Source organism: Asparagus officinalis, chromosome 7 (assembly GCF_001876935.1).
Source record: "Asparagus officinalis chromosome 7, Aspof.V1, whole genome shotgun sequence".
NCBI classification, from domain to species: Eukaryota; Viridiplantae; Streptophyta; class Magnoliopsida; order Asparagales; family Asparagaceae; genus Asparagus; species Asparagus officinalis.
In genome coordinates, this window is record NC_033800.1 from 116,530,058 (window position 1) to 116,540,310 (window position 10,253).

A 10,253-nucleotide genomic window follows, 5' to 3' on the forward strand; every position below is an offset into this window, starting at 1 on the left:
ACGGATTTATCATTAGAGTTTATGAAATATGATTCTAAAGTTTTGGGAGATCACTAAAGATGTAGGAGTATGTTTGGTCATAAACAGCTACACTACAATAATGATTTTGACTTTTTTATACATAGGTAGACTCTCATGCTTCTGTGCTTTGTCCTCTTTATTGTTTCTTGCTATGTTTTGCATGTTCATTATTGTTTCCATTGTCGATCCCACAAATAAGTTTTGAGAAAGTCTTGAAGTGGTTCTTAAATTGCGCAAGAGAAGAGAGAGTGTAGAGAGGTTGCTTGGGTGTCGATTTATGCAAATAAAGAGCCTAAAAGAAGAAAATCAAATTATAAAACTAGGAATCTAAAATTAAATTCATTAGTTAATTTCTATTTAGTTTTAAGAACTATACTTTTTTAATCCTTATATTACAAGATGTCTTAAGCATATATTACCTAGTTATTTAAAATGAGCATAACCTATCAAATTTATATCCAAGCAATATCATCATTCATGAACAAAAATAAATAACTAGATAGTAATTCTAGAATTAAAAAAGAATAAATTGTCAAACCATTTAAGATAAGTATAGCCTATCAAATTTTTTTCGACCAATTCTTATTCTACTTGATTATCCTACACATGGACAATTAAGCACAGAAAGAGAGTAATTCAAAAACCAAAAAGAATTTAAACTAGCTTTATCTAATTATAAAAATTATAAAGAAATTAGCTATTCATCTTACTCCTAAAAAGCAAGAATAAAAAATAAGAAAATCCTAAATTACAAAGCATAAAAGAAAGAATGAATTAAAAGAAAAAAATTAAGTCCTAAAATATGCAATTCTAAGCAAGAAAAAAAAGAAAAAAAAAGATAAAAACTTACATTATAAAAAGTTGGCTCGTTGTGAGGCAAATCTTCATCAATAAAAAAATTAAAAAGTGAAGAAAAAATCTTTTACTTTTAGTGAGAAACTAAAGTTATATAATGATGGAAAGCCTAATTAAAGGTCCTTCTCTCCACAATAGAGTTTACAAAAATTTTTATATCATGCACTTACCCTCACTTTCTACCTCTATCTATAGCCTACAATAGCCAACATCAGCTCTTAGATCAAACTTGGGCTCTAAGAAATTAAAATCATCGATTAGTTTCTAACCGATTAGTTTATAACATAATTTTATTTTCTTTATTGACTTGTTGCCTCGTCTCCCTTTGGGCTTTTGGTCTTCGTGGGATTCTTGTAGGCTTCTTTTAGGCTTAAGTAGAGGTATTTTGGGCTTCTTCAATTTTGTATTTGATAATATTTTTATTTATTTTTTACAAATTCATAAAATAAACGATATTACCAAGTATATTTGTTCAAGAAAATTGATAATGAGGGTACAAAGTGAAATTAAATATAGTAATCTAAACTTTTGCTAGACATCCAGTAAAGAAATACAATGAAAAAAAATTTAACTCACTGTTTGTGGAAAAATTTGATGTAAAAGAAATGAAAGAAAAATTGATTTGTATTCTCTCAAAATCGATTACAATTTGGATTAATGAAAGAAAAATTGATTTGTATTCTCTCAAAATCGATTACAATTTGGATTCCGATTACAAAAGAGAGAAGAATGAATTTGATTCTCCTCTCAAAATCGATTACAATTTGGATTCCGATTACAAAAGAGAGAAGAATGAATTTGATTCTCCCCTTTGTTTAAAACTAGGTTCTTCTTGGTAGCGATGGAGTGCCTCCTTCGAATGCTTGCGTCGAATTCGCTCTCCGTTGACGATCCGACCGTATTATCTCACGAGAACGATTGACTTGTATGATGAATTCGGTTTAGAACTCTTAACAAGTTTAAGAAACTCAGAACGAGTTGAAAACTCTAAAAAGAGTTGTTGGAAACCGAATAATCGATTAGTGTAATTAACTTGCGTTGCAAGTTTAATTAAGAACTCTTAACGAGTTTAAGAACCCAGAGCGAGTTGAAACGCTGTAACAGAGTTGTTAGAACCGAAAATTCGGTTAATAGCCAAGTAGATCTGTCGTTGGTGAAGGGATTCTCTGAGATTTGATTAACTAACTGCCGATCAGTTCATTGATCTTTAGGAAAATCGCCTTCTCTGTGCGGTTTAGCTGCCGAGACTGATCAACCCTTTACTCGGTTGAGTAATGCGGTTATTTATAGGGGGATAAGGGGTGTAACCAACCCCTAAATCCGCTCCTATGTGGGCAAGAATCCCTCAGAACGTGGGATAAACGGTTGTTAGGCCGTTCAACCTGTGTTTGAACAAGTCAAACGCCTAACTTGGCGTTCTAGGCCTTAACTCTACGCCTAAGGCTTGAGACGCAGAGTTAAATCTCTACTAGAGATTTGAAATGCACAGACTGCATGCGCAGGCCGATTGTGTGCTGAATCTCAACTCTGTGTATTGAGTTTGAGACGCAGGGTTGAGTGTTTGCTGAAGAATGCACAGTCTGTACGTTTTGTGTTTTAACTCTGCGTTGCAGAGTTGAATGTCTGTTGGAGAACGCACAGTTCGTATGCGTTTTGAGTTTGGGAAACGCAGAGGTGGACTCTGCGTTTGGGAGAGGTTGTTGGCTTGTAACCTCATCTATTACAACATCGCAAAGGCTACTGCTCATTGATCTTTGCTTGTTATGTGGTGTGAAAGTCGTCAGATTGTAACTCTCACAGTTGGTTATGAAGGCTACTGAATAGAGTTTTCATTAGCTGTCAGATGTGTCGTTGATTTATAACTCTTCTTGATCTATGTGAAAAGTCCTCTGTTTGTAGCTTTTGTTTGTTGAAGCTTGATGGGGATCAGCTATCTATTGTGATTTTAGACAGCCTACAGAACCCCCTCCAAAGTTTTCGAAAGTTCGCGGTTGACTGGGACGAATTTTCGGAATACTTTGGATCCTAAAATTTTAGTTGGTTGGTTATTCACTTCGTCTGATTTGAAGACATTGTGAACTTGGTTGTTGGAATGCTGAAATTCTGTTTCCTTGAACCAAACAAGATAGCTTTTGAGTTTTGATGACAATGAACTTAGTCAAACAAACTAAATCCCAAGTCATCGTCAGACTCGCTGACAGGCTCGTCCTTCTTCTCTTTTTCCTTAGAGGCAAGAGCAGCAGTATTCTCAGCAGATGCAACAGAGATAACAGCAACAGCAATGACGTTCTTGTAGGCATTGACGAACATATGAAGCGCAGCTACAAGAGTTGGGTAAGAGAGAGTCAAGAACAGCGAAGCAACCACAGCAACACCAACTACAAACTTGTCAACGAGGTCATCCTCCATGAGGTTGAGCACCTCTGGGCTTAAGACAGATCCATTATCATAGACAGAGAGAATCGTAAGCCCATATGAGAATGGCTTTATCCTAAGTTTAGTCAGGAGGGCAGCCTCAGAGGGACCCACTTTATATCCTTTCTTGATCAGCTCAACTGGGGTGATGATTTTAGCAATATCATCATCACTCTTTGTTGGGATGTTAAGCCATTTAGAAGAATGAGTTGTGCGCAGCTCGTGGCTTTATTAATCTTCGTTGGGATGTTAAGCCACTTGGAAGAATGAGTTGTGCGCAGAATTGCGTTTGACAGTTTTAGCGTTGCCGATTGTAATCTGTTTATACCCATCCAACAGACTCCCCAGCGGAGTCGTCTGTTTCTTCTCAGCTTTGGTCACCTTGATGGCCGCATCTGCTTCCCTCTATTTATTTAAAGCTATGTCTTGGCTTTAAACGTCGAGAAATTCATTTAGTGGCGTTTAAAATGCACAGGTGGATTTGCATGCTTGAAAATTGAAACGCAGAGTTGAACTCTACGTTCAGAAGCTCAACCAACGCAGACGCACAGGCCGCATTTGGCGAGATTCTGGGCCTAGAATCTCACCCTGATTCGACTGCTCACAGCTGTCTATAAATAGACCGCTGGGGTCAAATCAAAAGTCATCCGACTTTTTATCTGTCTTCTTTCGAAAAGCTTAACGAAGATTTCGTTTTGAACTCCGGTGAACCCTGTTCATCTTCTCCGATCATCATCCTTAATGGGTCCAAGAAAGAAGACTGTCTCCCGCCAAAGGTCGGCCGCTACCGCTGCTCCGAGTTCTCGGTCAACCTCGGCTGCTGGAGGTGATGAAACTCTGGCTGGTGCGCCGTCGACACAGGCTTCTCTCATCGGTGGTAAGAATCGACCTTCATGGCCATAAAACTTGCTTCGGCGAGTTCTCTGAAAACCCTAGATGGGTTCTTGTGAACGAGGAAGATGACTCGTTTTGATATTGTAACGCAGAGTCGGGACTTTGCGTTTCGAATTTGAAATGTTGGGGTCCGACTTCTGCGTTAATGAGTTTTGACGCATGGTCTAGGCTGTGCGTTAAAAAGTTTAACGCAGAGTTCGACCTTTGCGTTGATAAATTTTAACGCCAGGTCTGAATTGTGTGTTTGAAAGCTTGACGCAGGGTTTGACCTCTGCATTTGATAAAATTTTAACGCCAGATTTGAACTGTGCGTTTGAAATCTTAACGCAGAGTTCGACCTCTGCGTTGATAAAATTTAATGCCAGGTTTGAGCTGTGCGTTCGAAAGCTTGACGCAGAGTTTGACCTCTGCGTTAAAAAAATTCAACGCCAGGTTTGAACTGTGCGTTCGTAAGTTTAACGCAGAGTTCGACCTCTGCGTTGATAAAATTCAACGCCAGGTTTAAACTGTGCGTTCGAAAGCTTAACGCAGAGTTCGACCTCTGCGTTGATAAAATTCAACGCCAGGTTTAAACTGTGCGTTCGAAAGCTTAACGCAGAGTTCGACCTCTGCGTTGATAAAATTCAACGCCAGGTTTGAACTGTGCGTTCGAAAGCTCTCACTCCTCTAAGGAGTTTGACTAAGGTTCCTTTGTTTTATTTCCTCGTTGACTAATTGAGTACTTTTCTCTTTTGTAGTGCCTTACTCCCACGAACCTCTTACTCTTCGTCACTATTTTGGGCGCGAGGGTAGCGTGGATTCAAATATGCAATTCAATCTGCATCAGGAACTCCTAATTTTTCAGGATGCAGACAAAGACCGTGTTACCCTGATCTCGAATCCAAGCCTGGCTGTACTCAGGATTTTGGTGACAGATGCCAAATTCGAAACCGACTCCCGTAAAAAGCTTACCAAGCCCATGTCGTCACCAAAAAGAGATCATGACTGGCGGCCACTATAAATGGTTGAGGCAAATAGGAGATCGCCGCTTCTTCCTCCCTGATATGCATAGGATGTTTCCTATCGCTTATTATCAGTGTGCTTCCGTCCCTCGACATATGGATTGGGACCTTGTCCCGGAGCAGGATGGGGTAGCTGTCGGGGCTTTGACTTACACAGGTGTACACACTATAGGTTACAACCGCCAGGTGTCAGCTTTGGAACCCTGTCTATTCTCAAGGAGATATCCCGTTGGAGAAACAGCTAGCATAGACAACACTTTCATGCGGAGATTTTTGGCTATAAAATGGGAGTTCCCTCCTTCAGTATTCAGAACCCCCGGATGGGTTCATTCTTCCCGAACAGAGTGGTGGGCAAGGATGACAGGGTTGTTGGCCTTCTTGTTTTGATGATGTTTAACAAACAATTTACCACTAATGTTGTTTGTCTAGTTTTTGTGTTTTCTTATTTATTATAGACAAACAACGTTGTTGGAGGATGGATGGAATAGAGCTTCAACGATCATATCCAAAGGAGGTTGGCGGAATGTCGGTGAAGCCTTGCTATTCAAAGTTCAAGATCCAAGTTCAAGATCCAAGTTCAAGCTTCATCCGTGAGATTACCAAGTCAAGCTTATTGAAGATCAAGATCATTGCTTGGGTAATTTAGTTTAGGAAATTATATTATGTGTGTTAGTACTTTAAGCTCAATCATATACACACATACACGTTTTGGTTTTTGTATATATATAGTTATATATATACATATATGTTTTGGTTTGATAGTTTTCAAGTTTTACTATAAAACAATTGAATATAATTAGAAAACATATTTTTGTTTCATACTCATATGCATATATATGATTTCATCAATATCAATTTTAGTTAGTTAAATGAAATCATGTTTCTAGTGCATTATATGTGTATTTTGATAAAATACTACATTCATTGTTTATAGACTTCATAATAATAGTTTACATCTTTCTTCAAGTCTATAAAATCATTTTGTAAAGTTTCAAAAGTTGGTTTAGCCAAAATGTCAAAATTCACATGTTTACATTTTCGCGTTTTGGACTATCTTGCAAAATGATGATATTTTTATTTGGGAAGTCCTTTCTGATAACCAGTCACTGTAGCATGTTTATTATCATGGCTACAATTATTCCCCAAAGTTTTACATTTTTCTGAATTTATTTGATATTTTTAAACAGTGTTTTAAAATCAGCAAAACAGCTTTCAGACTTCATTTTTCATGTATCAGATTTCGGTCGACCGAACCGGTCGACCGATCATTTGATCTTTCCGGCTATTTCTGAGCTGGTTTTTCTGGGGTCCTTTTGGTCATTTTGTTTGGGTTTTTGGCTGAGATTTCAAGTGGGTATAAATACCCCATTGCTGTTTTCTTTCAAGTAATGAAGAGAGTTTTAAAAACAAGTTTAAGAAAGTTTTAATCAAGGGTTTATGTTTGGTTTAAGTGTGTTTATAAGCTTTTAAGCATTTGAGTGTTTTGGTTTTGTGAATCACTTCCACAAGAGCTTGAGGAGATCATCTATTGGTGTTTGAGCATCCAACTCTTCTCCTTCCACTCTTGATCTATTGAGAAGTTTTCTAAACTCAATCTAGCTTCATATTTTATATTGTTTGATTATCTTTTTATTAAGCTAGTGTTCATATTGAGTTTAGTTGATTTTATTATCTCTTTGTTCACACACAACCTATTGAGCTTATTGTATTTACATTCATAGTATAATTTGGGGTTGTGGGTTTGTGACTAAGAGTTGTGCTTAATTGAGTTCTCACCTTGTTAGAGAGAACAATCATTTATTATATTGTGCTTAATTGTGAGGATTCACTTGTAATACACTTGTACACCGAGAGAAGTGTGTGGTGAGAGACAGGGTCGAATCCAAGAGGAGTGGCGTCGGTTGACGTGCCTAGGGAGAGGTTGTAACCGAGCACTTGAGGAGGAGGACACGGGCTAGGACCAACACTTAGTGTGTGAGGTGTGATTGCATAGTGATTGTATTGTGAGGTGTAAACGTTGTTCGGGTGAACGTAGAAAACCCGGTTGTGATAGTGGAGATCTCCTCGAGGTGAGGAGCGGGGACGTAGGTCGTGGGGACCGAACCTCGTAAACATATCTTTTGTTTATGATTGCATTGGCGCACTTGTTTTCATATTCATATCTTACATCGCCATTGTGTATTGCTTGTTGATCATTTTGCCCTATCATATTTGTAGTTAATTTGTTTACCCCTCTTGTTAGTTTTATATCCTTGCACATACATTGTCTATATCTCTTTGTTAGGATATATCTTATTATTTATATATCCTTGCATATATTTCTATCATATAGGATATATCACCTTGTGTATATTACATATTCTTGCACATAACTCTTTGTATATCTATCTTACAAGAATATATTTGTTAATTAGTTTAATTGGCATTTAATCGGATTAGATTAGCATAAGACCCTAATCACCCCCCCTCTAGGGTCTAACAAGGGTTCGTGTTGACAGAGCTAGAGGAATCATTGGCTCGATCTGGACTCAGTTGCCCTATAATGGCTACCAGATACGACATTGACTACAACTATTATAATTTTTTCGCTGTTATGGAGAAATACAACCCGGAGACGTGTACATTCTTCACACTTGTGGGGGAATTAGGGTTTTCCCTCCACGAAATGTATGACGTTTCGGGTCTTCCTTTTGGAGACTTGCCCTATGAGGAGTTCATCCCGGGGTCAAATGAGTTTAGGATTCTAAAGGAGATGCATCCTGACGTCTATGACACTCTATGGGAAGTAATGTGTCATTTTCAAATCTGCACCTAATTGATGGGGACACGAGGACGTGATATAAAGCAACTATCCTGGGCTAAATATCTATTCCAGAATTTATCCCACAAAACTACCGCTGTGTCTCGTCGGAGCGTGAGCACCCCTGAGATGATCCAAGCTTTGATCAATGATACTACGACCCATTATGTCAACGAGGGATTAGAAGAGGATTTCCCTGCGTAGACTGAATTTGAAAGTTTCCACCACCAGGCTGCTGTGCCTATTTCTGACATGGCCTTGTTGGCAGGCTTTCTCATGCTGTGGCTAAAGCTGTGTATAGTCCCTACCAGGCCGATAGATGCTGTGATGATAGAAGTGGTCTACCCAGCTGTTCTCTTGGCTCATGGGAGGCCCATAAATCTACTTTTAGCTATGACGTGCTGTCTGCAGCACGATTTGAGGGTGCTATGTCTTGAATTTATTCAGGTGAAAGAGACAGGCTCTGGAGAAAAGAAGAGTTTGGTGACTCCAAACCCTCGAGTTCCCCTGCCGTATACCTATTTGATGGCATGGTATGTATCCCACTGTCCTCTTTTGATGAGTGCCCCATCTCCCTTGGACGAAGGATTTGTCCCTTTTGTACAGAGATTGGAAGGAGCTACTTGGGAAGGCACATATGTAGTGAGGGTTCGTCAAATCTTGTCGAGAGACCTCAATTATCACCTATTCTGCTGTTTCCCAGACTTTGAAGGCGGTGGCTATGGGCAAGTGTTCCAGGATATAGCTAGCCCGGACGGTTTTACCCGTTTAGATGGAGGGGTCTTCCACTGGCTCTTGAGCATTAGACCATGTTATCTTCTCCTTAGGCAAGGTGATAAATGTATAATTGAGCCGTATCAACCGTATAGATTTGCTCGGTAATTTGGATACGATCAATTATACATTAGGAATCCCTGGAGTCAGCTTGCAATTGTTGGTAACATATACAAAGGGGCTAGGGCCTGGTACTACTCTACCGCAGGTTGCACTGGAGCTACCTTTAGGTTACCTCACAAGACGCCTAATTCTCTCCTCTCCATAGGTTTCTGTAACTGGTATCACACAGCTTCCAAGATACCTGATTACAGGTTGAATTTGTCGGGGCTACGGAAAATTAGGAAGATGTACTCATCCAGAAGAGGATCCAGGGTATCTCGTCTGAAGGGAATCAATGAGTTCTTATCTTATGAAGATGAGGGTGAAGAAGGAGAAGGAGATCTTGGACCAGAGAGTGCTCCAGTAGCAAGCCCTAAGGCTGCTAAAACTCCAAGAACAAAAGCAGCTGGAAAGAGGGCTCTTACCGAAGAAGAAGCAGTACAGTACGAGAAACGTACTCATAGGAAACTATTAGTAGACCCTCCTTCTCAGAAACTAATGGCGGATGATTTCAAGTCTGCTGGAAGAGAGGAGGAACAAGAATCTGTTGTTGCCAATCAACCCCTCCACACAGGACTTCGCTCTAGGGGTCCTGCTTTTTCTAGTGAATTTTCTTCTTATCATCCTTTGGAAGAAGAGGGCGGGGATGAGTCATTGATTGAGGATGTGGAGTCTTCTCCTACTATGGACCCTATCATTTCACCATTTCCAGGTCAGGCTTCATATGCTACTCTTCCGACTGTGGAGACGTCACTTGCAGTGTCTCCAGTTAAAGAGACTAGGCCTCCTGCAGATGAAAGTCAATCTCCTGCTGCTTCTGTGTTATTGCCACAGACGAGGGCTGCTATTCCTAGCCCAACGACTGGCATTATGACTAAAGCGGATGCCACTACAAGTTCTCCTAGATTATCGACTGTGGATGATGAGGAACCGTTAGACTATGGGACCTCTTCCCGTAGCGATGATGCTGATGAGGAGGAAGGTGATGGTAATGAGGAGGAAGGTGAAGGTGATGAAGATTCCACCGGCTGGGCTGATCCGCCACCACCTTCTTCTGACAAGGCGTCTGCTTATGTTCCTTCTTCCCCTCTTGGTAAAGATTACACCTGCTGGTTTCTCTAGACTTTTCTTTCTTTTGTGCTAACTGCTCTTTTGTGCAGGTTCTCCAACTCACGAGGCCACTGATAAGACTTTGTCTCCCAAACAGCAAGCATCAGCTACCTCTCTCCCCGAGCCAACGCCGATAACGACTACTTCTTTACCAGAAGAATCCCCCCCGCTAATGATTTCTCTTAAGTCTGCGGGAACGGAGAGTGCACTGAGTTCAGCCCATGCAGGGACGCTCATGATTCTTCCTTCCAGTCCTTCACAACTGGATATTTCTATGGCTT

The 10,253-nt window shown here is 39.9% G+C and overlaps 1 pseudogene; it reads right to left on the reverse strand.

Moving 5' to 3' along the window:
* LOC109847673 overlaps positions 1 to 5,145 on the reverse strand; it is a 7,059-nt pseudogene extending 1,914 nt beyond the window's left edge.